General features: G+C 45.9%; 5 non-coding genes across 5 annotated transcripts; 3 read left to right on the top strand and 2 right to left on the bottom strand.

Moving 5' to 3' along the window:
- Nucleotides 1–2,721: 2,721 nt before the first annotated feature.
- trnak-uuu lies at nucleotides 2,722–2,794 on the bottom strand. Its single transcript has one exon. It is a non-coding gene; the product is annotated as a tRNA-Lys (tRNA).
- A 990-nt stretch (nucleotides 2,795–3,784) lies between these two features.
- trnav-uac lies at nucleotides 3,785–3,857 on the top strand. Its single transcript has one exon. It is a non-coding gene; the product is annotated as a tRNA-Val (tRNA).
- A 6,017-nt stretch (nucleotides 3,858–9,874) lies between these two features.
- On the top strand, nucleotides 9,875–9,947 carry trnav-uac. Its single transcript has one exon. It is a non-coding gene; the product is annotated as a tRNA-Val (tRNA).
- A 9,420-nt stretch (nucleotides 9,948–19,367) lies between these two features.
- Nucleotides 19,368–19,440, bottom strand: trnak-uuu. The gene has a single exon. It is a non-coding gene; the product is annotated as a tRNA-Lys (tRNA).
- Nucleotides 19,441–19,884: 444 nt separating this feature from the next.
- On the top strand, nucleotides 19,885–19,957 carry trnav-uac. Its single transcript has one exon. It is a non-coding gene; the product is annotated as a tRNA-Val (tRNA).
- The last annotated feature ends 7,781 nt before the right edge of the window (nucleotides 19,958–27,738 follow it).

Here is a 27,738-nt window from a genome sequence, read left to right as displayed (position 1 = left end):
AGATTGCAGGATTACGACCAGCGGAGGTTTACCCGTGAATTTACTCACATCCTGACCTGGGAATATATCGGTGTCGTTCCAGGGTCATTGCTCCAGAATCCTGTGACCCTTCTCTCGGAACATTGTGAATGTGCCTATTTCTCAGCCATTGCAGCGATTTAATGAAGAAGCTGACAGCCACCATCTCTCGGGCAAGAAGCAATGGGTAATAACTGTTGGCATTCCCAGCGACGCCCACATCCCGCAAATCTCTCATAAAACAGAGGAGCTTTTAAAAATCGAGCTGCTCCATCATAAAGGCCGCCGGTTCCTCCCTCATATCCATTGACTGACACCTCATGTACTTTACCCCATCAGCTTGTTGAAACTTCAGCAAGAACTTTGATATGTGTAGACTTGGTTATCCAAATGCACTCCTCGCCCACTGTTTATACCGAATTCTCCATAAACCTGATCTCATCCAACACTTCACATCTCCCAATCCATGGTCTTGCATACCCTTTTGGATGCACATGGTTCCTAAGAGCCAGTGCCTGGTTTTTGAAATTGTGTTTAAAAATCTATTTATTTCACTCCATCTGACCTCCACAAAAATCCGCAATTTCAAATGACAAATAAACATGCGCTGCATAATATAAGCTCTCAGCAAATTCCTTTGCAAACGAGGTGTTGTGTCGATTTCTGAAATCTGACGTTGCTTCACAAAGCTGTTAGGAAGGAAGCTCCATGGTCTGTCCCCAACAAGAGTGAGTGAATGGTGATATTGTTTTAAGTGAAAATGGCGCGTGTTCCTTGGAGGTGAAACTGCAGGAGGCGGCGAAGTTATCAATCCGCACTGACAATACATGTTTTGTCAATGAAAATAATACTCCACTTACGCTTCGATACGAAGTCGATATACACTTCCACGGTAAAACATCGGATTTCCTGCCAGGATTCACCATGGAGTCAGAAAACAAAGTGAAATGTATTTAAATATAAATGTGATAGACCTGATTGCAACATAACAATGAGTTTTAATTGGAAAGCAGGAAATGACAGATAAAAGTAGCCTCCGTTATTGAGGCTGGATAAAATTTGAATTCGGAACATGTGGGAATATACATTTAGCACGCCTTAAGATAGATAATCAGCAGAAAATTCAAACAAAATCTGAATATCATAAATATTTAATGTATCATGCTGAGCACTTGGTTCACAGCTAAACGGTCCCAGGCTGAATTCCCGGCTTGGGTCTCTGTAGGTGGGGAGTCTGCACGTTCGCCCCTTGTCTTCGTGGGTTTCCTTTGAGTGTTCAAGTTTCCTCCGAGTAGTCCAAAGATGTGTTTGTTAGGTGTATTGGGCATTCTAAATTCTCCCTCTGTCGACCTGAACAGGCACCCGATAGCGGCTAGGGATTTTCACAGTAACCTCATTGCAGTGTTATTGTACGTCTATTTAGAACATAGAACAGTACAGCACAGAACTGGCCCTTCATGTTGTGACGAGCAATGATCACCCTACTCAAACCCAGGTATCCACCGCATACCCGTAACCCAACAACGCCCCCCCTTAACCTTACTATTAGGACACTACGGGCAATTTAGCATGGCCAATCCACCTAACCCGCACATCTTTGGACTGTGGGAGGAAACCGGAGCATTCGGAGGAAACCCACGCACACAGGGGGAGGACGTGCAGACTCCACACAGACAGTGACCCAGCCGGGAATCGAATCTGGGACCCTGGAGCTGTGAAGCATTTATGCTAACCACCATGCTACCGTGCTGCCCACTAACAATGTTGATGATCAATCTTAAAGCGATGAGCAAGAATTTATCCTTGCAATAATGATATTATTCATACAATAGAGTTTAGATGATTTGATTTGATTTTGTTTATTGTCACGTGCATCGAGGTACAGTGAAGAGTATTTTTCTGTGAGCAACTCAAGAGATCATTAAGTTCATGGGAAGAAATGGAAATAAAAGAAAATACATAAAGGGCAACACAAAACATATAATGTAACTACATAAACACTGGCATCGGATGAAGCATATAGTGTGTAGTGTTAATGAGGTCAGTCCATAAGATGGTCATTTAGGAGTCTGGTAACAACGGGACAGAAGCTGTTTTTGAGTCTGTTTGTGCGTCTCTTCAAAGTTTTGTATCTCCTGCTCGATGGAAGAAGATGGAAGAGTGAGTAAGAGTTTGGGAGGGGTCTTTGATTCTGCTGCCCGATGTCCCAGACAGCAGGAGGTGCAGATGGTGCCAATGGATGGGAGGCAGGTTCGTGTGATGGACTGGCCTGTGTTCACTACTATCTGAATTTTCTTGCGGTCTTGGGCCGAGCAGTTGCCATACCAGGCTGTGATGGAGCCAGATAGGATGCTTCTATGTTGAACCTGTGAAAGTTGATGAGAGCTAATGTGGACATGCTGAATTTCCTCAGGAATTCTAAGCGCTATTGTGCTTTCTTGTTCGCAGTGGCGGCGTGGCTGGGCCACGACAGATTTTTGGTGCTGTGCACCCTTCGGAATTTGAAACTGCTAACGATCTCCACCTCAGCCCTCAGCATACCGCCACAGTGGGCAATGGCGAGGAACTTTGTGTTGGAAAATAGGATTGGAACAGACAGGGGATTGATGGGCAGCAGAGACACAATGGACGGATGGGCCTCTTTCCCAGCAGATTAACCCGACGAGTTCACGTCAGCATCAATCATTGAGACTTAAAAATAATCGCCCGAACAGGGACTTGAACCCTGGACCCTCAGATTAAAAGTCTGATGCTCTACCGACTGAGCTATCCGGGCTCTTGCAAATCGGGTGAGCACAGCGACTTTTGGTGGATGGGAGCGAATAATGCATGGTTCAAATCTGCATTTTTATTCTGCAGCCGTCTCAGTCTGCCGCACACATCCTGTCTCACTGGCACAAACACTAACCTGCTCCACGGCCGCTCTTCCCAATGCCAGAGCTTTCCACTTGACGGCAGCTCTCATCAAACGCGCTTTCCTCTTCTCTGATTGAGAGAAAAGATTGATAATACTGAGCAAATTGCCCATCTAAAGTGAATGCAACACTTGTGCTAGAAGGGAGGAAGGCGGTGGCCTGTGGAGGGAATCTTTCCAATCACAAATTTGAATTGAATAAAAAATAACCCGTATTAAAGTCTATTGTTTTAAAAATGAAACCTCATCTGTTTGATTACTTCCGTTTAGCAAAGGAAGTCTGCCATACAGACCTGGTCTGGCCTCAATGTGACTTGATGACTTCACGTCAGCATCGATGATTGGGATTTGAAATGATCGCCCGAATAGGGACTGGAACCTGGACTCTCAGATTAAAAGTCCAATGATCTCCCGACTGAGCTATCAGGGACCAGAAGAATTCCGCCCATAGCCACCATTTCTGGCTGGTCGCGAACGTTGCATTGATTACATTTGGCATTTCTCGCCTCAGTCAGGCAATCAAACCCAGTTGGGTTTGAGACGGTCCCTCCTGAATCTTCATTACTCAACATTCTGAGTCAAGGTTCGCTGTGTCCAACAGAGTTGGTTCTTACCTCCGCGCCCTGACATTGAAATGCTCTTTCAATTTGCCTCTTTTTCTGGAATTTGCCTGACTCAAAGCAAAAAAGTTGGGAACAGTCAGCGGCTTTATGGAAAACTCTAACATATATAAAACAAGTCAGGTGTTGACAGTTGAGCAAATCCCACTAAATGGACGCTTTGCAAAATTTCAGGAGCGACGAATGGTGCCACCAACTCCAGTCATGTCAACAGATGAAAGCCGAACCAGCTGGTTCCGTGGTGTAGTGGTTATCACGTCTGCTTTACACGCAGAAGGTCCTGGGTTCGATCCCCAGTGGAATCATTGCTTCTTTTGGACACGGAATTGGCAACATTTAAGAAGCCTGCATCATGATTATTACCTGTGAGTTATTTAATATTCACTTTCATCACCATTATTTGCCCAAAGGTCCACTAATTGTTTACCAACAAATATTTTTCAAAATTTCCCAATTATTACTCTTTGTCTCGTGATCCTTTCTCATCTCAAATTCCCCGTGTGCATCCTGTCCCTGCCCCAACTTTCCCACTGACCGGTTTCCATTCGCCAATTTCTCATTCAAGTTCTGCATTTGGTTCTGTGCGGGCCCGATCTGTTAATCGCCATTCTCTCACTTCCTGAACACCAAAGGGTGGCACGGAAGCATAGTGGTTAGCTCAATTGCTTCACAGCTCCAGGATCCGAGGTTCGAGTCCGGGCATGGGTCACTGTCTGTGCGGAGTCTGAACGTTTTCCCTGGATCTGACTAGGTTTCCTCCGGGTGCTCAGAATATCTCCCAAAGTCCATAGATGTGCAGGTGAGGTGGATTGACCATGATAAATTGCCTTCTGTCGGATTCCATCTGTTATTCGCGCCGACCTTGAGCTGGAACATGGGATTGGAACAGACAGGTGTTTGATGGGCAGCAAAAACACAATGGGCGGATGGGCTTAATTCCGTGTTCATTGCCTCGATGACCACGCCAGCATCAATCATTGATTGCAGTGCACAACGTAAAGAAGTTCCCTGCAGGAACTCTTCAAAGTTCACTCCTTATGTTGGAAGAAAATCTCCATGACCGCTGGAAGGTAGCAGCAGGTTCCCAGGAACACGACCAGCAGATGTTTCCTTGTGAATTTACTCACATCCTTACCTGGAAATATATCGGCGCCGTTCCAGGGTCATTGGGCCAGAATCCTGTGACACCCTCTCTCGCAACATTGTGAATGTGCCTATTCCTCAGCCATTGCAGCGATTTAGTGAAGGAGCTGACCGCCATCATCTCAAGGGCAAGAAGCAAAGGGTAATAACTGTTGGCATTGCCAGCGACGCCCACATCCCGCAAATCTATCATAAAACAGAGGAGCTTTTAAAAATCAAGCTCCACCATCATAAAGGCCGCGGTTCCTCCCGCATATCCATTGACCGACACCTCACCTAATTTACCCCACCAGCTTGTTGAAACTTCAGCAAGAACTTTGATACTTGTAGACTTGGTTATCCCAATGCACTCCTCGCCAACTGTTTATACCGAATTCTCCATAAACCTGATCTCACCCAACTCTTCACATCTCCCAATCCATGGTCTCGCAAACCTTTGTGGATGCACAAGAGCCACTGCCTGGTTTTTGAAATTGTGGTTAAAAATCTATTTCTTTAAATCCATCTGACCTCCATAAATGCGCAATTTGAAACTTCAAATAAACAAGCGCCCCATAATATAAGCTCTCACCAAATCCCCTTGCAAACTGGGTGTGGTGTCGATTTCTGAAAACTGAAGTTGCTTCACAGAGCTGTGAGCACTGAAGCTCCATAGTTAGGATACAACAAGAGTGAGTGAATGGTGATATCGTTCCAAGTGAAAATGGCGCGTGTTCCTTGGAGGGGAAACTGCAGGCTGCGGCGGAGTTATCAATCGGCATTGACAATAATGTTTTGTCAATGAAAATAATACTTCATTTACACTTCGATACGAAGTCGATATTCACACCCACGGCAACACATCGGATTTCCTGCCAGGATTCACAATTAATTCAGAAAACAAAATGAAATGAATTTAAATATAAATGTGATGGATTTTATTGGAACGTAACACGAGTTTTAATTGGACAGCAGGAAAGAATAAAATAAAATAGCCTCGTTTATTGGGGCCGGATGAAATTCAAATTTTGATAATGGTGGAAATCACATTCAACTCGCCTCAAAAGACAAAACCAGCAAAAAAAATTCAAACAAAATCGGAATATCGCAAATATTTTGGTACCGATTTTAAAGCGATGAGCTGGAATTCCTCCTTGTAACAATGGTGACTATTCACAGAAACGAGTTTGGATCGGACTTTGAACCGCTGTGGAATGCCAAAACGACGGACCTTGTGCTGGAAACTGGGATTGGAACAGACAGGGGTTTGGTGGGCAGCAGAGACACAATGGGCCGATGGGCCAGTTTCCCAGCTGATTGACTCCATGAGCGCACGTCATCGTCGATCACTGGGATCACATGAATAGGTATTTGAACCCTGGACCAGCAGATTAAAAGTATGATGTTCTCCCGACAGAGCTATCCGGGCCCTGAGAGATGCTGCCCATAGCCAACATTACTGGCTGCTCACGAACATTTCATCGTTGAAATTTGGCATTTCCCTTGTCAGTCACACAATCATTCCCTGTTGGGTTTGAGACGGTCCCTCCTGACTCACAATTACTCAGCATTCTGAGTCAATCTGCGCTGTGCCCAAAAGAGCCGGTTCTTACCTCCAACATTTAAATGCTCTTTCAATTTGCCTCTTTTTCTGGAATTTGCCTGACTCAAAGCAAAACGGTTGGGAACATTCAGCTGAACGCGACTTTATTGGAAACGCTAACATATAAACAAGTCACTAAATAGACGCTTTGCAAAGTTTCTGGAGCGAACAACGCTGCCACTAACTCTGTCATGTAAACAGGTTAGACGACTACTGGCTGGTTCCATGGTGTAGTGGTTATCACGTCTGCTTTACTCGCAGACGGTCCTGGGCTCGAGCTGCCGTGGGATCATTGCTGTTTTTGGACAAGAGGATGGCAACATTTGAGAAGCATGCATCATGATTATGACCTGTGAGTTATTAAATATTCACTTCCTTTACCATTATTTACCCAAAGATCCACTACATGTTTACGAACAATTTGTTCCCGAAATTTCCCAAATATTTCCCTTTATTTCGTGATCCTTTCCCATCTCAAATTCCCCGATGGCATCCTGTATAAGCTCTCATTAAATTCCCATGTAACTGGGTGTGGTGTGGATTTCTGAATCTTGCAGTCCATGTGGTTCAGGTGCAGCCACAAAGCTGTTCGGATGGAAGCTCCATGAATTGGACCCAACAAGAGTGAGTGAATTATCATCTCGTTCCAAGTGGAAATGGGACACAATACAAGTTTCCCATGTGTCCGACCCTCGGTTTGTGAATTTGACGTTCTCCAGGTGGAGAAATTGCTACAGATCGCCAGCGGAAGAGGATTTTCGAGCAGGCAGGTGAGGAAGCAAAATCCAGGACATCGGCCCACTTCCCCTATGTCCTTCTAGTTGGTCTGATACCCCGGACACTACCACTCTCTTATTTTTCTTTTCATTTCTTTTATAAATTTCGAATGCCCAATTATTTTTTCCAATAAAGGGGCAATTTAACACGGCCAATCCATCTAACCTGCAAATCTTTGGGTTGTTGGGGTAAAACCTACGCAGACACAGTCAGACAATCATTCCCAGTTGGGTGTGAGACGGTCGCTTCCTGACTTTCAATTACTCAACATTCTGACTCACGTTTCACTGCCTCCAACGCAATAGCTTCTGAAATGTTCTTTGCAAATTGAAACCTCTCTTTTGCCCACATCTTCTGCGCTGCAACATTTAAACGCTCTTTCGTTTTGCCTCTTTTTCGGGGGAAATTGCAAAAACGTTCAGGACAATTAGATGAACGTGACTTTAAGGGAAACGCAAACATGTATGCAACAGGTCAGGGCAGCACGGTAGCATGTTGGTTAGCATGAATGCTTCACAGCCCCAGGGTCTCAGGTTCGGTTCCCGGCTGGGTCACTTTCTGTGCGGAGTCTGCATGTCCTCCCCGTGTGTGCGTGGGTTTCCTCCGGGTGCTCCGGTTTCCTCCCACAGTCCAAAGATGTGCGGGTTAGGTGGATTGGCCATGCTAAATTGCCCGTAGTGTCCTAGGAAGTAAGGTTAGGGGAGGGGGGGTTGTTGGGTTACGGGTATAGGGTGGCTACGTGGGGTTGAGTAGGGTGATCATTGCTCGGCACAACATCGAGGGCCGAAGGGCCTGTTCTGTGCTGTACTGTTCCATGTAAATTAAGGTCAGGTGTTGACAACTGAGCAAATCCCACCAAATGGACGATTTGCAAAATTTCAGGAGCGATGGAACAATCACAACCTCCAGTAATATAAAGAGGTTTGCGTATCACCAGCTGGCTCTATGGTGTAGTGGTTATCACGTCTGCTTTACACGCTGAAAGTCCTGCGGTAGACCCCCAGTGGAATCACTGCTGCTTTTGGACAAGTCTTTGCCAATTGAATTTCCATGTGAAGAAAAATATAACCAGCTTCCCCCACCTGTGCGTTGCCAAAGCTAACGTGTTGAGTCGCAACCTCTTTCCAAACCCTATTTAATTAGCGTGCGTCATGATCATTACCTGTGAGCTCTTAAATAAGCAAATGACCATTCTGTGCTTTAAACATATTTTGTCCAAAAGCCCACTATTAGTTTACAGACTGAAGTATTTCGAAATTTCCCAACTAATGCTCTTTACCTCGTGACTCTTCCCCATCTCAAATTCGCCGTATGCCACCTGCCCGGTCTCCATCTTTCACTCACGTTTTACATTTTATTCTGCGGGGACTCAATCTGTTATACGCGTTTCTCTCACTCACCGCCTTTTCTCAATGCCCATTCGACGCTCTGACCCTTGTTCGAACTGCACTTTGGCAAAACGTGCCACTCACCACGCCAACAGCCATTCTGTATCCAATTCCTTTATCTTCGAACATTGGCAGAAGATGTATTGCTAAGTAAGTGCTCAGTCTGTGGAATTATCTACTTAACATCAGTTCTGCACTCAACATTTTCTGTTTTCAACAAGGAGTTAGTTTTAGCTCTTTGAACTGAATGGACCAAAGGATATCGGCGAAAGCGGGAGCAGGCCACTGAGATGAATGATCAGCCATGAGCATGGTGCAGATGATTGGGACGGTTGAAGGTCAATGATCTTAGCTCCAGGACATAAATCCGAGTTGTTCCCGTTGGTCTCCTAGCCCCAAACACCTACAGCTGCTTCATCAATGAACTTCCTTCCATAAAACGGTCGGAAATGTTGATGGTCGCTGATGACTGCGCAATGTGGATTTTGACAGTAACCTAATTGCCGTGTAAATGTAAGCCTAGTTGTGACAATAATAAAGATTATTATTACTCTTCAGGGACTGAAGCAGTCCCTACCCAAATGCATCAAGGAATAGATAATATTCATGATTGAGCTGACAAGTGACGAGGAAGATTTGCACCGTGCAAGTGCCAGGCATTGACATTCTGTAACACGGCAGGCTCCAAAAGTTGCACCCTGACATTCAATGGCATCAATCTCGTGCTAGCCCCACCCTTCGAGTTTGCAATCGCCAGAAATTGCCTGATGTTTGAAGCTACAAGAGCGCTGATGAATATGGACAACATCCAGGATAAAGCAGGTGTTCAATGTGCCGATAGGCCTCTTTCCGTGTTGATTAACTGGATGAGTTCACGTCAGCATCAATCATTGGAATTTAAAATGACCACTTGAACAGGGACTTAAACCTTGGACCATCAGTTTGAAAGTGCGACGCTCTACCGAGTGAGTTTTCCGGACGCTGAACGTTGCCACCTGTAGCGACCACTAATGGTGAGTCTGGAACATTTCATCATTTAAACTTTGCATTTCCCTCGTTAATCAGACAATCACTCCCAGTTGGGTTTGAGACGGTCGCTTCCTGACTCTCAATTACTCAACATCCTGATTCAAGGTTCGCTGCTTCCAGCACGCTTGCTTCAAAAATATTCTTTACAAAAGCCTCACAACTTCCGCGCCGTACCATTTAAACGCTCTTTCATTTTGTCTCTTTTTCGAGAATTGCCTGACTCAACGAAAATAAAAAGGCAGAATTAGCTGAACGCGACTTTGTGGGACACGCAAACATGTTATACAGCAAGTCAGGCGTTGACAGCTGAGCAAATCCCATCATCTTGACGCTTCACAAAGTTTCTGGAGCGATGGAACAATCACAAACTCCAGTCATATAAAGAGTCGAAGCGCCGCCAACTGGTTCCATGGTGTAGTGGTTATCACGTCTGCTTTACACGCAGAAAGTCCTGGGTTCGAGCCCCAGTAGAATCATTGCTGCTTTTGGACAAGGAGTTGGCAACATTTAAGAAGCATGCATCATGATTATTACCTTGGACAAGTTACTGCCAATTGAATTTCCAGGCGAATAAAAACACAAGCACGAAAGAGAAAATGCTGGAAAATCTCAGCAGGTCTGGAAGCATCTGTAGGGATAGAAAATAACTAATGTCTCAAGTCCGGTCTCTTTGTCAAAGCTAACAGACAGAGAAAGTGGGAAATAATTATACTGTGGAGAGAGAATGAAAGATGAGTCATAGCCACAGAAACCCAGGGAACCGGGTGCAGATGGCCACAGAAACCAAATGGAAAGAATGCTAATGGCAGTCCCCAGAGAGGACAAAAGATGTGAAAGTTTAAACAGCAGGGAAATTATCAACAGAGGATGAACTGTAGATGTGGGGGGAGGGGAAGGGGGGAGGGCAAGGGGGAAGCAAAGAGGAGAAAGATGAAGGAAAGGTGGATAAGAGTGGGGGGGAGAAATTAAATGTATATTAAGAAAGAAAGAAATGGTAAAAGACAGTTAAAATGAAATGAAAACAAATGGGTGGAGGTGGGGTAGAGCTGATCATCTGAAGTTGTTGAATTCAATGTTGAGACCGGAAGGCTGTAGCGTGCCGCACCGGAAATGAGATGTTATTCCTCCAGTTTGCGTTGCACTTCACTGGAACATTGCAGCAGGCCTACAACAGACATGTGGGCATGGGAGCAGGGTCTTGTGTTAAAATGGCAAGCACTCACTTCCGGTACGGCTCTGTAGGGGGAAGACATGCACGGCGCAGCTCCCGCTACAGAACTAGGTTTTTACTTATATTTTCTTATTTTCTGCTTGTTTTGTCTTGGGGGGGGGGGGGGGGGGGGGGGTTTCAAGCCTTGTGGGTTATCTTTTCAGTGCACACTTTACAAAAACAACGGAGAATCGAGAACAGAAAGGGGGAAAAGGGGAACAAAAGAATGGACCCAGGTAGCGCTCACCCGGAATAACCAGCAGGGGAAAAAAAGAGGCCGCAAAGACAGTAGTGGCCCGTGGGAGTCAGAGCAGTCGTAGACTTGGAGGGGGGCGGGTAGGGTCCCTTCCCCCACCCCCGAATGGAGCAAGTGCCTCGGAGCGCTGGCCTGCAAGCCGGCCCGACCGAGCTCCCCCATGAAGACCATGGAAGAAATCCCGGACAGAGCGACGCACCGACTAAACATGGGGGTTGGGGTGGGGGGGGGGGGACTTCAACTGTGTACAGAATCCAACTACTGAGGTCAAACCCCAAAATAGGGAAAACCTCAAGCATGGCAAGGGAACTCGGTCACTTTATGGAACAGATGGGAGTAGTGGACCCCTGAAGGTTCACCCACACAGGGGAGAAGGAGTTCTCCTTCTTCTCCCCAGTACACAACGTATACACCAGAATTGACTTATTTGCGTTGGGGAAAACGGTGCTGCCGGGTATAGACAAAGTGGGATACTCCGCAATGGTGCTATCAGATCTTGCCTCGCATTCCATGGGCTTGAGGCTGGAGACGGGTAGGGCCCAATGCCCCACATGGAGGTTGGACATTGCCCTACTAGCTGACAAGGCCTTCAATGAAAAGATATCGCAGGCCATAGCAGAGTACACAGAGAACAACCAGAATGGGGAGGTCTCACCCTCCACGTTCTGGGAAGCGCTAAAGGCCTTAATAAGAGGGGAAATCATCGCTTTCAAAGCACAAAGAGATAGGGAGCAAAAGGTGGCTAGGCAGCAGCTGGTCAACTCCATACTGGAAGTAGACCGTAAATACTCTGAGGCCCCAACTGTAGAGCACGTGGCGGAGAGGAAAGAGTTACAAAGGAACTTTGATCTGCTCTCCACCAGGAAAGCAGTGTATCAACTCCGCCAGGCACGTGGGACCCTAAACGAACACGGAGACAAAGCCAGCCGCCTGTTGGCACACCAGCTGAGAAAGCAGGCAGCCACCAGAGAAATTGCACAAATCAGGGATACTCAGGACACATTAGAAACAGAACCAGAAAAGATCAACAAAGCCTTCAGGGCCTTTTACCAAGGACTGTACACCTCACAGCCCCCAAGAGGGGAGTCCGGGATGAAACGGTTCCTTGATGGACTGGACATAGCGGTCGTGGGGGAGGGCAGAAAAGGGGGCTTGGAAGCACCACTAGCACTGGGAAAGATCATTAGCTCCATGCAGGCAGGGAAGGCGCCGGGACCAGACGGGTTCCCGGCGGACTTCTACAAAAAATTCACGACAGCGCTGGCCCCGCACCTGCGGGAGATGTTCACAGACTCGCTATCTGTGGGCACACTGCCAACCACGCTAGCACAGGCCTCAATCTCGCTGATACCTAAGAAGGACAAAGACCCAACGGGATGTGCGTCATTCAGACCAATCTCACTACTGAACGCGGATGCCAAAATACTGGCCACGTTACTCGCCAAAAGGCTCGAACACTGTGTGCCAGTGGTAGCAGAGGACCAGACGGGCTTTGTGAAATGTAGACAGCTTATTTCGAACGTTAGGTGGCTGCTGAACGTGATAATAACCCCATCCGGGGAGAGGACACCGGAGGTGATTGTGTCCCGAGATGCAGAAAAGGCCTTCAGCAGAGTCGAATGGAAATACCTCATAGAGATATTGGAGCGGTTCGGGCTTTGAACAGGATTCATCTCCTCGTTACTACTCCTATATAGCGCTCCCGTGCGAGCATACGGACAAACAACACCAACTCCCGATACTTCCAGCTGCACAGGGGCACCAGACAAGGGTGCCCACTGTCCTCGCTGCTGTTCGCTCTAGAGATCGAGCCACTAGCAATTGTGCTCAGAGCAACAAAAAGCTGGAGGGGCATCCAAAGGGGCGGCAGAGAGCACAGAATTTCACTCTATGCTGATGACCTGCTTCTCTACATTTCGGACCCACAGAGCAGCATGGACGGAATCATCACGCTCCTGAAAGAGTTTGGCACCTTCTCGGGCTACAAACTCAACATGAGCAAGAGCAAGACCTTCCCGATACATCCACAAGTAGGTGGGGCAGTACTAACGGGACTGCCGTTTAAACACGCCCAACACAAATTCCGCTACCTGGGGATCCAAATAGCCGATGAGTGGAAAGGGATCCATAAATGGAATATCACCAGTCTGACAGATGAAGTAAAAAAGGACCTGTAAAGATGGAACGCACTGCCACTCTCCTTTGTGGGGAGAGTCCAGACGATCAAAATAACGTGCCAGATCTATTCCTGGGGAGGAGGGCGGACGCCCTTGCCTTTGCCTCCCTGATCGCCCGCCCGAGAATCCTGTTCGGCTGGCAGTCAGCAGCACCACCCAAAGCTGCAGACTGGCTGTCCGACCTCTCTGAATCTCTCCAAATGGAGAAAATCAAATTCGAGGGTCAGACGACGGCTTCCACAGAATGTGGGAGCCATTCACACAATTGCTTCGGGACATGTTTATGGCCAACAAACAAGCAGAAGAATAGCCAGGCAGCCAAGAAACAGGGGAAAGTAGCCAAAGCATGAGAGGGATAGACTGGGAGGGGGGGGGGGCGGAGGGACAGCTAAATCTAAGAGGAAGGCAAGGCGAACCACAGGGGGGGAGGAGGCATAAGTGAGGAGAGGGGGGTAGAGGGAAGAGACAGGGAACAATAGAGGAGAGCCAGGGAGGGGGAGGCAGGGAAACGTCAATAAACTTGGCTTCCACAGGAACAGAGAAAACTGAGAAGACGGGAGGGCCACAGAAGCGGAAGTGCGCAAGTGATGACAATGGCAGCGAACTCGGTCCGGGAGAAGCAAGGGACAACACCACGAACGGATGCCTACATAAGTGTGTAAATAACTTTGCCAAGTGTACAGAGCTGCTGCTGTTGAGCGGGGGCATAATATACCATCCGTTGACTTCTCGGGGAAAATTGAAACGTCAGTAGCAGCAGCGATCCAAAGGGGGGGGGGGGGGGGGGTTGGGAGGGGGGTGATTGCCCCGTTGGAAGGGTGTGGGAAGACTGAGGCGCGTGGGGTAACGTCTTGTTAATTGCTATAGTATATTCTCTTTCTGCACTATGTTAATGTTCACTCTATTTTGCTTTGTTAGGATCATTACTATTTATTATGAAATATTTTGTAAAACTTTAATGAAAATATATATATTTTTAAATGTCAAGCAACAAGAAGGTGAGGGTCCTGAATGCACACAGACAGAAATACAACCAACTTCCCCTGCCCGTGCGTTCCCAAAGCCAACGTGCTGAATGGAAATCTTTCCCCCTCAAAAACATTTTTAATAAGCGTGCATCATGATAATTACCTGTGAGTTATAAAATATTAACTTCCTGCACCATTATTTGCCCAGAAGTTCGCTACTTGATAGCCAACGAGTATTTTTCGAAGAGTTCCAACTATTGTTCTTTATCTCGTGATGCTTCCCCATCTCACATTCCCTGTTTGCATGCTGTCCCTGCCCCAACTTTCCCACCGAGCGGTTTCCATTCGCCAACACGAGCCAATGTCTCATTCACGTTCTATATTTGCTTCTGCGCGGGCCCAATCGCGCGAATCTCTCACACATTGTCTTTTCTGAAGGCACAATAGCCTGCATTTGAAAAAGAAACTTGGCAAACGTGCTTCTCGCCACACCATCAGCCATTCTGTAACCAATTACTTCATATTGGAACATTTTCAAAAGATATAATCGGCATTATTGTGATTTCATTAAATCCATCACACCTCCATAATCCGCAATTTCAAACGACAATATCCAATCAACATGCGCTCCATAATATAAACTCCCTGTCAATACCCGTGAAACTGGGTGTGGTGTGGATTTCTGAACTCTGCAGTCCATGTGATGTAGGTGCACCCACAAAGCTGTTAGGAAGGAAGCTCCATGATTTGGACCCAACAAGAGTGAGTGAATGGTGATATTGTTCTAAGTGAAAATGGCGCGTGTTCCTTGGAGGGGAAACTGTAGGAGGCGGCGGAGTTATCAATCGGCACTGACAATACATGTTTTGTCAATGAAAATAATACTCCAGTTACATTTCAATACAATTTCGGTCTAACCACCATAACAAAATATCGTATTTCCTACCAGGATTCTCAATGAATTCAGAAAATAAATTGAAATGTATTTAAATATAAATGTTATGGAATTTATTGAAACATAACAATGAGGTTTAAGTGAACAGCAGGAAAGGACAGATCGAAGTCGCCTCGTTTATTGGGACTGGATGAAATTCGAATACTGATCATGTCGGAATTCACATTCAACTCGCCTAAAAGCTCAAAATGAGCAAAGTGTTCCAACAAAATCAGTATAACGCAAACATTTCAGGTAGCAATCTTTAAGCGATGAGCAGGGATTTCTCCTTGCAATGATGGTGTTATTCCACACAAAAGCCTTTAGATGAGACCTTGAATCCCATGGAATGCAAAGGCGACGGACCTTGTGTTGGAAGATGGGATTGGAACAGACAGGGGTTTAATGGGCAGCAGAGACACAATGGGCCGATGGGCTTCTTCCGTGCTGATTAACCGAATTAGTTCACGTCAGGATCAATCATTGGGATTTAAGAAGATCGCTCGAACAGGGACTTGAACCCTGGACCCTTAGATTAAAAGGCTTATAGTCTCCGACTGAGTTATCCGGGCCCTGATCCATGCGGCCTGCGGCGGCTATTATTGACGAGTCTCGAACATTTCATCGTTTAAACTTTGCATTTCCCTGGTCAGTCAGACAATGATTCCCAGTTGGGTTTGAGACGGTCGCTTCCTGACTCTCAATTACTCAACATTCTGATTCAAGGTTCGCTGCGTCCTGCACGCTTGCTTCAAAAATTTTCTTTACAAAGGCGAACTCTCTCCTTTCCTCACCACATCCACGCCTGACCATGTAAACGCTCTTTCATTTTGTCTCTTTTTCGAGAATTGCCTGACTCAAAGAAAAAAATTGCTCAGAATCGGCTGAGCGCGACTTTGTGGGTCACGAAAACATGTTCTCCAGCAAGTCAGCTGTTGACAGCTGAGCAAATCCCATCAAATAGACGCTTTACAAATGTTCTGGAGAGATGGAACAATCACAATCTCCAGTCATATAACCAGTCAGAACGTTGCCATCTACTTCCAATGGTGTAGTGGTTATCACGTCTGCTTTACACGCAGAATGTCCTGGGCACGAGCCCCAATGGAATCATTGCTGCTTTTGTGACCAACTGAATTTACAGGCGAATAAAAATGCAACCAACTTCCCCTGTCCCTGCGTCCCCAAAGCCTACGTGCTGAATGGAAATCTTCCCCCTCTCAAACATTATTCAATAAGTGTGCATCATGATCATTACCTGTCAATAGATAAATATTAGCTTCCTTAACTATTATTTGCCCAGAAGTTCGCTACTTGATAACCAACTGGTACTTTTCGAAATGTTCCAATTATTGCTCTTTATCTCGTGATCCTTTCCCATCTCAAGTTCCCCTTTTGCATCCTGTCCCTGCCCTAACTTTCCCACTGACCGGTTTCCGTTCGCCAGCACAAGCCAAAGTCTCATTCACCTTCTACATTTGGATCTGCGCGGGCCCAATCTGTTAATCGCGATTCTCTCCCACGCCGTTTTTTCTAAAGACCCAATAGACTTCATTTGAAAAATCAACTTGGCAAAACGTGCCACGCACCACACCAGCAGCTATTCTGCACCAATTCCTTTATATTAGAACAATGACAAAATATATCCTGGACATTATAGTGGTGAGTTATTTAAGTCCATCACACCTCCATAATCCACAATTTCAAACTACAAAAAAAAGAAACAAGCGCTTCAAAACATAAACTTTTATCAACACCCGTGAAACGGGGTGTGTTGTGGATTTCTGAACTCTGCCGGCCATGTGGTGCAGATGCACCCACAAAGCTGTTAGGAAGGAAGCTCCATGGTGTGGACCCAACAAGAGTGACGAATGGTGATATTGTTACAAGTGAAAATGACGGGTGTTCCTTGGAGGGGAAACTGCAGGCGGCGGCGGAGTTATCAATCGACACTGACAATACATATGTTGTCAATGAAAATAATACTCCATTTACACTTCGATACAATGTCCGTTTAAACCATCATTACACACATCGGATTTCCTGCCGGGATTCACAAACAATTCAGAAAACAAAGTATTGAAATATAAATGTGATGGAATTTATTGGAATATAACACGAGTTTTAATTGGACAGCAGGAAAGAATAGAATGAAACAGCATCGTTTATTGGGTCTGGATGAAATTCGCATTTTGATGATGCCGGAAATCACATTCGACTCGTCTTAATGCAAAAAAAAAGCAAAAAATTCAAATAAAATTAGAATATCGTATATATTTCAGGAATCAATCTTAACGAGATGAGCAAGAATTTCTCCTTGCAATCATGGCATTATACATACAAAAGCATGTAGAAGAGATCTTAACATGCCGTGGTATGCAATGACGATGGACCTTTTGCTTGAAATGGAATGGGACCAGACAGGGGATTGATGGGCAGCAGATGCACAACGGGCCGGTTGGCCTCTTTCCCAGCAGATTAACTCGATGAGTTTACCTCAGCATTAATCATTGCGAACCCTGGATTCTGAGATTAAAAGTCTGATGCTTTACCGACTGAGCTAACCGGGCCCAGATCAATGCCTTTAGGGACCATTACTTGCTGGTCGCGAACTTTGCAGCGTTGACATTTTGCATTTTCCTCGTCAGTCAGTCAATAATTCACTGTTGAGTTTGAGACGGTCGATTCCTGACTCTCAATTATTCAACATTCTGACTCCAGCTTCGCTGCGTCAAACAGAGTAGGTTCAAAAATGTTCTTTACGAAAGTAAAACCTGCCCTTAGCCCATAACCTCCCGCGATTAAATTTAAATGCTGTTTGATTTTGTCTCTTTTTTGCCTGGCTCAAAGCAAAAAAAGTTGGGATCAATCAGGTGAACGCGGCTTTATGGGAAACGGAAACATACTACACAACAAGTAAAGTATTGACAGCTGAACAAATCCCACCAAATATGTGAAAGTGGCAGCGCAGCTTCCGTGCGTTCCCAAAACCAACGCGCTCAATGGAAATCTCTCTCAGAACAAACAATATTTAATAAGCGTACATCATGATCAGTACCTGTGAGCTCTTAGATTAGGAAATGATTATTCGCTGCTTTCAACATAATTTGCCCAAAATTCCATTATAAGTTTGCAAACTAATATTCTTCGAAATTTCCAACCTATTGCTCTTTATCTTGTCATCCTTCCTGATCTCAAATTCCCCGTTTGCCTCCTGCCCCTTCTGCAACATTCCCACCGACCGATTTCCATTGGCCAACACGAGCCACTCTCTCACTCACGTTCCACATTTGGATCTGCGCGGGCCCAATCTGTTAACGCGATTCTCTCACACATCACCTTTCCTAAAGGTCCAATAGCCTTCATTTGAAAAATGATCTTGGCAACACGTGCCTCTCACCACACCATCAGCTATTCTGTATCTAATTCCTTTATATTAGAAGATGGACAAAATATATCCTGGACATTATAGTGGTGAATTCTGCAAATCCGTCTCAACTTCATATTCCACAATTTCAAACTATAAATAACCAATAAGATGGCGGTCCATAATATAAACTCTAATCATATTCCCGTGAAACTGGGTGTGGTGTGGATTTCTGCACTCTGCAGTCCACGTCGTGTAGGGGCACCCACAAAGCTGCGAGGAAGGAAGCTCCGTGATTTGTACCCGACAAGAGTGGCGAATTATGATATTTTCCAAGTGAAAATGGCGCGTGTTCCTTGGAGGGGAAACTGCAGGAGGCGGCACAGTTGACAATGCGCACTGACAATACATGTTTTGTCAATGAAAACAATACTCCATTTACTCTTCAATACAAATACGGTATAATGGACCGTTACAGAACATCGCATTGCCTGCCAGGATTAACATTGAAATCCGAAATCAATGTGAAATGTATTTAAATAGAAATGTTATGGAATTTATTGGAACATAACAATGAGGTTTAATTGACCAGCAGGAAAGGACAGACTGAAGTCGCTTTGTTTATTGGGACTGGATGAAATTCGAATTTTGATCATGTCAGAATTGAGATTCAACTCGCCTTGAAGCTCAGAATCGGCAAAATAGTCCAACAAAATCAGCATAACGCAAATATTTCAGTTATCAATCTTTAGGCGATGAGCAGGGATTTCTCCTTGCAATGATAGTGTTATTCACACAAAAGCATTTAGATGAGACCTAGAATCCCGTGCAATGCCAAGGCGACGGACCTTGTGTTGGAAAAATGGGATTGGAACAGACAGGGGTTTGATGGGCAGCAGAGACACGATGGGCCGATGGGTTACTTTCCGTGCTGATTAACCGAATGAGTTCACGTCTGCATCAATCATTGGGATTTAAAAGGATCGCCCGAACAGGGACTTGAACCCTGGACCCTCAGATTAAAAGTCTGATGCTCTACCGACTGAGCTATCCAGGCCCTGACTGGCACCGTATATAGCGACCGTTACTGGCGAGTCGTGAACATTTCTTCGTTTAAACTTTGCATTTCCCTGGTTAATCAGACAATCATTCCCAGTTGGATTTGAGACGGTCGCTTCGTGACTCTCAATTACTCAACATCCTGGCTCAAAGTTCGCTGCTTCCAGCACCCTATGCCCTTTACAAAAATGAAACCTCGCCTTTGCCTGACAACCTCCTGAAAGCTCTTTCATTTTGTCTCTTTTTCGAGACTTGCCTGACTCAAAGAAAGGCAATTGGGCACATTCAGCTGAACGCAATGATGTCGGACACGCAAACGTGTTCTCCAGCAAGTCAGGGGTTGACAGCTGAGCCATTCCCACAAATAGACGCTGCACAAAGATTCTGGAGCATGGAACAATCACAAACTCCAATCATATAAACAGTGAGAGAGTCACCATCTGGTTCCATGGTGTAGTGGTTATCACGTCTGCTTTACACGCAGAAGGTCCTGGGTTCGAGCCCCAGTGGAATCATTGCTGCTTTTGGACAGGTTGTTACCAATTGAATTTCCCGGCGGATCGAAATACAACCACGAAAGGGGAAATCTCAGCAGATCTGGCAGCATCTATAGGGAGAGAAAAGAGCTAACGTTTCGAGTCCTTTGACAAAGCTAACAGACAGAGAAAGTGGGAAATATTTATACTGTGGAGTGAGAATGAAAGATGGACCATAGCCAGGGAAACCGGGTTCCAATGGCCACAGAAACCAAGAGGAAAGAGTCCCCAGAGAGGACAAAAGACGTGGAAGTTCAAACAGCAGGGAAACTAACATCAGAAGATGAACTGTAGGTGTGGGGGGAGCAGGAAGCAAGGAAGAGAAAGGGTAAGGAAATGTGGATAAGATTGGGTGGGTGGGAGAATTAAATGTATATTAAGAAAGAAATGGTAAAGGATGAATGAAATGAAAATAAATGGGTCGAGGTGGGGTAGAGCTGATCATCAGAAGTTGTTGAATTCGATCTTTCAAACGTCAATAACCAATAAACAAGCGCTCCATAATATAAGCTCTCAGTCAATACCCGTGAAACTGGGTGTGGTGTGGATTTCTGAACTCTGCATCCACAAAACTGGAAGCTCCATGGTTTGGACCCAACAAGAGTGAGTGAATGGTGATATTGTTCCAAGTGAAAATTGTGCGTGTTCCTTGGAGGGGAAACTGCAGGAGGCGGCGGAGTTATCAATCCGCACTGACAATACCTGTTTTGTCATTGAAAATAATACTCCAGTTATACTTCAATACAAATTCGGCATAAACTACAATTAGAAAACATCGCGTTGCCTGCCAGGATTCTCAATGAATTCAGAAAACTAAGTGAAATGCATTCAAATATAAATGTGCTGGAATTTATTGGAATATAACAATGAGGTTTAAGTGAACAGCAGGGAAGGACAGATCGAAGTCGCCTCGTTTATAGGGACTGGATGAAATTTGAATTCTGACCATGTCGGAATTCAGATTCAACTCGCCTTTATGCTTCTTTCCGTGCTGATTAACTGGATGAGTTTACATCAGCATCAATCATTGGGATTTAAAATGATCGCTTGAACAGGGACCTGAACTCTGGATCCGCAGATTAAAAATCTGACGCTCTACCGACTGAGTTATACGGGCCCTGAGCGATGCCGCATGTAGCGACCATTACTGGCGAGTCTAGAACATTTCATGGTTCAAATTTTACTTTTTCCTTGTCAGTCAGACAATCATTCACAAACAGTCAACTGAACGGCAGTTTGCGGGAATCGCTAACATGTGTACAACACATATGGTGTTGACGTCTGAGCAAATCCCACCAAATCGACGCTGTGCAAATTTTCTGGAGCGAAGGGATACAATCACAAACTCCAGTCATGTAAGCAGGTCTCAGCGCTGCCAGCTGGTTCCATCGTGTAGTGGTTATTACCCAGGCAGCACGGTGGCACAGTGGGCTAGCACTACGGCCTCACAGCGCCGAAGTCCCAAGTTTCGATCCTGGCTATGGGTCACTCTCCATGTGGAGGTGGCGCATTCTCCCCGTGTTGTGGTGTGTTTCGCCCCCACAACTCAAAGATATGCCGGGTAGGTGGATTATGAACAAAGAACAAACAAACGTATAGCACAGGAGCAGGCCTTTCGGCCGTCCAAGCCTGTGCCGACATTGCTGCCCGTCTAAACCGCCCGACACTTCCTGGGTCCGTATCCCTCTATTCCCATCCTATTCATGTATTTGTCAAGATGCCCCATAAACGTCACTATCGTCCCTGCTTCCACCACCTCCTCCGGCAGCGAGTTCCATGCACCCACTACCCTCCGTGTAAAAAAACTTGCCTCGTTCATCTCCTCTAAACCTTACCCCGCACACCTTAAACCTATGTCCCCTAGTGATTGACCCCGCTACCCTGGGAACGTCTCTAACTATCCACTCTGTCTTTGCCCCATCACATTTGTAGACCTCTATCAGGTCGCCCCTCAACCTCCGTAGTTCCAATGAGAACAAACCGAGTTCATTCAACCGCTCCTCATAGCTAATGCCCTCCATACCAGGTAACATCCTGGTAAATCTCTTCTACATCCTGGTAAATCTCTTCTTATTGGCCACGCTAAATTGCCCCTTAATTGGAAAAAAAATGAATTGGGTATCTATGTTTAAAAAAAAAGAAAACGTTGCACTACCCCTAGAAAACCCTGGGTTTGCGCGCCAGTGGAATCAGTGCTGCTTTTGGGCAAGTCATTGCAAATTAAATTTCCATGTCAAGAGAAATACAGTGCAGCTTACCCTATCTGTGCGTCCCAAAGCCAAAGTGCTGAATGGAAATCTGTTTCCTCACAAACAATATTTAATAAGCGTGCACAATGAGCATTACTTTTGAGTTCTTAAATTAGCAAATGACCATTCGGTGGAGAGTCTGTGGAATCATTGGCTCCTCAGTTCAGGACTAAACGTTTTATGTTTTCAACCAGGAGTTTGATACAGCTCTTCGAACTGAATGGATCAATGGATATGGGCGAAAGCAGGAGAAGATTACAGAGTTGATTGATGATGCAGATGGTTGTGATGGTTGAAGGTCAATCATCTCAGCTCCTGAACATCATTCCGACTTGTTCCAGAAGGTGCCCTAGGCCAAACCACCATCAGCTGCCTCATCGATGAACCTCCTTCCATAATGAAGTTGGAAATGATATTGCTCGCTGATGACTGTGCAATGTTCAGCGCCATTCGCCACTCTTCAGTTCCTGAAGCAATCCATACCCAAATGCATCAAGACGTAGACAGTGTTCATGGTTGAGTTGACAAGTTTCAAGAAAGATTCCCACCGCAGAAGAGCCAGGCATTGACATTCTCCAACGAGAGATGCTCCAAAAATTACCCCATGGCTGCCTTTGATTTGATTTGATGTATTACTATTACATGTATTAGTATACAGTGAAAAGTATTGTTTCTTGCATGCTGTACAAACAATGCATCTCGTACATAGGGAAGGAAGGAAAGACTGCAGAATATAATGTTACACTTATGGAAAGGTACAGAGAAAAGATCAACTTATACGAGGTAGGGCCATTCAAAAGTCTGATGTCAGTAGAGAAGAAACAGTTCTTGAGTCGGTTGGCACGTGATCTCAAACTTTTGTATCATTTTCCGGACTGAAGAAGGTGGAAGGGAGTAAATCCGGGGTGCGTGGGGTCCTTAATTATGCTGTCTGTCTTTCCGAGACAGTGGGAATTGTAGACAATGAACGGGAGGCTGGTTTGCGTGATGGGCTGGGCTCCATTCACGACCTTTTGTAGTTTCCTGCGGTCTTGGGCAGAGCAGGCTCCATACCAAGCTGTGATACAACCAGAAAGAATGCTTTCTATGGTGCATCTGTAAAAGTTGGTGAGGATCGTAGCTAACATGCTAAATTCCCTGAGTCTTCTGAGAATGTAGAGTCGTTGGTGGGCTTTCTTAACTATACTGTCGGCATGGGGGGGGGGGGGGGGACAAGGACAGGCTTTTGGTGATCTGCACACCTAAAAACCTGCAGCTCTCGACCCTTTCTACTTCATTCACATTGATGTAGACAGGGACATGTTCTCCACTACTCTTCCTGAAGTCAATGACAATCTCCTTCGTTTTGTTGACATTGAGGGAGAGATTATGGTCATCGCACCAGCTCACCAAATTCTCTATCTCATTCCTGTACTCCATCTCGTCATTGTTTGAGATGCAGCCAACTACGGTGGTGTCATCAGCAAATTGGAAAATTGAGTTGGGGAATTTGGCCACACAGGCATCGGTATATAAGGAGTATAGTAGGGGGCTGAGGACACAGCCTTGTGGGGCATCGGTGTTGAGGATTATCGTGGAGGATGTGTTGTTGCCCATCTTTACTGATTGTGGCCTGTGGGATAGAAAGTTCAGGATCCAGTCGCAGAGGGAAGAGCCAAGGCCAAGGCCAGAGAGTTTGGAGATGGGTTTCGTAGGAATAATGGTGTTGAAGGCTGAGCTGTAGTCAATATATAAGAGTCTGACATAGGTGTCTTTGTTATTTAGGTGTTCCAGGGTTGGGTGTCGGGCCATGGAGATGGCGTCTACTGTGGACCTGTTGCAGCAGCAGGTGAACTGTACTGGATCAAGGCAAACGAGAGGCTGGAGTTGATTCGTGTCAAGACTAACCTTTCGAAGCACTTCATGATGATGGATGTGAGAGGCACTGGACGATAGTCATTAAGGCATGCTGCTTGGCGTTTGTTTGGTACAGGAACTGCTGTTGTAGTTACATTAACCAGATGGCCGGTTTGCTTCCGTTTCTGGTCAATTCTTAACTTGGACTTTGATTGTAATATTTGATACATCAGTATGATAATTTTGGTAGTTGCTTGAGTATTGTGTGGGGAAGGCCCCACCCTCTTTTTGATCAAATACTCGGAAATTGTGAGGGAGGACTGAGTGCTGCCTTGGCTGATTGAACGTTCTTCTTGGAGTTGGGTGAAAACTGTGAGTTCGAGTGGTGAGTTTTAAAGAGGAAAGTAGTAATTAAACCTGCTTTCAGTCTAGCTAAATTAATAATAATCTGTTTATTGTCACAAGTAGGCTTACTTTTGCACTGCAATGAAGTTAGTGAAAAGCCCCTAGCCGCCACATTGCAGTGCCTGTTCGAGACCACTAAGGGAAAATTCAGAACATCCAAATGACCTAATCACGTATCTTTTGAGACTTGCACGAGGAAACCGGAGCACCGGAGGAAAGGCACACAGAGGACGTGCAGACTCCGCACAGACAGTGCACAAGTGGGGAATCAAACCTGAGACCTTGAGCTGCAAAGCAACACTGCTACTCATTGCGCTACCATGCTACCCATAAATTAGGTCTTTAATTGGGTAACTTAGCTATTTAGTTGGGGTAATTAAAAGCTCCTCTCTAGTTCCATATGTTTCCAGTGCAGAAGGAGGCCATTTGGCCCATCAAGTCTGCACCGAGCTGGGAAAAAGAGGGAGGACCATCGACGTGCAACTCCAGCGGGGAATCGCAGGTGCAGTGTCTGGTAGGTGTTTAAATTGAGCGACAGGTGAGCCTTCAGCTGACATCAGACTTTAAAAAGAGAGAGAGTGGCTCCTGATTGGTTCTCTATAAACCAGGTGTCTCGTGTCCTTAATCCTTCCATTCCTCCATCAGACTCACCATGGACTACTCTCCAGAATCGGTTGCATTCTTGAACACACTCGTCTGCATCAAGGACAGTCACCCTAGCACTTTGCTTTACTGCAAGCCCATGGATAACCTACGATACTCCACTTCTCCAGCTCCCACCCGAAAGACATTAAAGAAGCTATCGCCTATGGACAAGCCCTCCGTATATGCAGGATCTGCTCAGACGAGGTGAAGCATGACAAACATCTACAGATGCGAATAGATACCGTCATACGACGGGATATGGCGCACATCGATCGACAATTTCAATGCACCACAGAAAGAACCCACACCGACCTCCTCAGAAGGGACACAACCGACAGAGTACCCTTCGTCATCCAGTAATTCCCCAAAGTGGACAAACTACAACATCTTCGTCACAGCCTTCAACATGTCATCGATGAAGACGAGCTTCTTGCCAAGTTCATCCCCACTACTTGCCTTCAAACAATGTGCAACCTCAAAAAACCATTGTTTGCGGCAAACTACCCAGCCTTCAGAAATAGCGACCATGACATCACACAACCCTGCCATGGCAATCTCTGCAAGACGTGCCAGATCATCGACATGGGTACCACCATTAATGTGAGAACACCACCTAACAGCTACGAGGCAGTTAGTCGTGCGACTCGGCCAATGTTGTCTGTCTCATATGTTACAGGAAACGATGTCCCGACGTGTGGTACATTGGCGAGACCATGCAGATGCTGTGACAACGGATGAACGGACATTGCACGACAATCGCCAGGCAGGAATGTCCCCTTCCAGTCCGGGAACACTTCAACAGTAAAGGGCATTCAGCCTCTAATCTCCGGGCAAGCGTTCTCCAAGGTGGCCTTCAGGATGCGTGACAACGCAAAATCGCCGAGCAGAAACTTATAGCCAAGTTCCAAACACATGAGTACAGCCTCAACCGGATCCTTGGATTCATACCATATTACATTCACCCCCCCCCCCCCACCATCTGACCTGGTCATGCAAAATCCTACCAACTCTCCTGGCTTGAGACAATTCACACCCTTTAACCTATGATTATCCCTCTCTCTCCAGTTGCTCCGCCTGGACCTGCAGGTTTAATTATCCGCAAAGACTCACATTCAAAGTATCGTATTGCATCTTTGACTTTGTCTATATATATATATGTTTCTGGAACCCACCTCTTCATTCAACTGAGGAAGGAGCAGTGCTCCGAAAGCTAGTGATTCGAAACAAACCTGTTGGGCTTTAATCTGGTGTCGTAAGACTTCATACATTGTGCAATGTAAGGGCAAGCTACATTTAATATTATGAACTGAATTGAAAATTGCTCCTTGTCACAAGTAGGCTTCAAAGGAAGTTACTGTGAAAAGCCCCTAGTCGCCACATTCCGGCGCCTTTTCGGGGAGGCTGGTACGGGAATTGAACCGTGCTGCTGGCCTGCCTTGATCTGCATTCAAAACCAGCGATTTAACCCTGTGCTAAATCAGCCCCTATTATACACCAAACCTCTAGTAACCAGAAGACACATACATTTTGGGGGACCTATTCGTGAAAGCAGCGGTAGTATTTTTTATTAAGGGCCTAACCAGCATTTCGTTTTTAATCTAACAACAAAAAGAGGGAGAGAGAGGTCAATTACCGGTGCCGTGTGCTACTCCTGCCCTACGTGAGGCATCATGGACACTTCAAATGTCACTGAGGACTATGTCTGTGGTCAGTGTATTCAGTTGCAGAAGCGCACCAAAGTTATGGACAGGGTAGAACAGCAACTGGAATCACTCAGGAGCATACAATTAGCTGACATTGTTGGAGATAATAGCTACAGAGATGTGGTCACACCCAAGTTACAGGAAGATAGATGGGTGACCACCAGGTGGGGCAGGTAGACAGTGCAGTATTCCCCTATCACTGTTCCCCTATCTGACAAGAATGCCGTTTTAGATACTGACGAAGGGGGAAGGTCCTTCAGGGGACTGCAGCAGCGGTGGCCAGAGCGAACGCACGGCAACTAGCACTGCTGCACAGATGGTGGGATACAAGGGGTAGCAAAACAATAGTGTAAGGGGATTCAATAGTCAGGGGCACAGCTAGGCGCTTCTGTGTCCGCGAAAGAGATTCCAGGATGGTACTTTGCCTCCCTGGTGCTAGTGTCCTGGACGTCTCTGAGCCGATACAAAGCATCCTAAAACGGGAGAGAAACCAGACAGAGGTCCTTGTCCACATTGGCATAAATGGCATAGGTAGAAAGAGTAGCGAGGTCCTGCAACAGCAATTTAGGGAGTTAGGTGGAAGATAACAAAGCAGGACCTCTATGGTTGTAATCTCAGGATTACTCCCATGCCATGTGCTAGCGAGGTTAGCAACAGGGATATAGTGCAGCTGAACACGTGGCTAAACAACTGGTGCAGGAGGGATGGCTTCAGTTTTTTAGATCATTGGGATTTCTTCCAAGGAAGCTGGGGCCTGATGGTCGGGTTACAGCTGAACTCGAGAGACACGAATATCCTGGCTGGGAGGTTTGCTGGTATGGTTCGGTGCGTCTAAACTAATGTGGCAGCGGGGGTGCGAATCAGAACAGTAAGCCAGCAAGTGCAGAGACTGGAGATGACCATGGTACCAGGACCAGTCTGT

Source organism: Scyliorhinus canicula, chromosome 6, assembly GCF_902713615.1.
Source record: "Scyliorhinus canicula chromosome 6, sScyCan1.1, whole genome shotgun sequence".
Lineage (NCBI taxonomy): Eukaryota > Metazoa > Chordata > Chondrichthyes > Carcharhiniformes > Scyliorhinidae > Scyliorhinus > Scyliorhinus canicula.
Note: the sequence above shows the minus strand (reverse complement) of the source record. Positions and strands in the feature narration are given on the sequence as shown.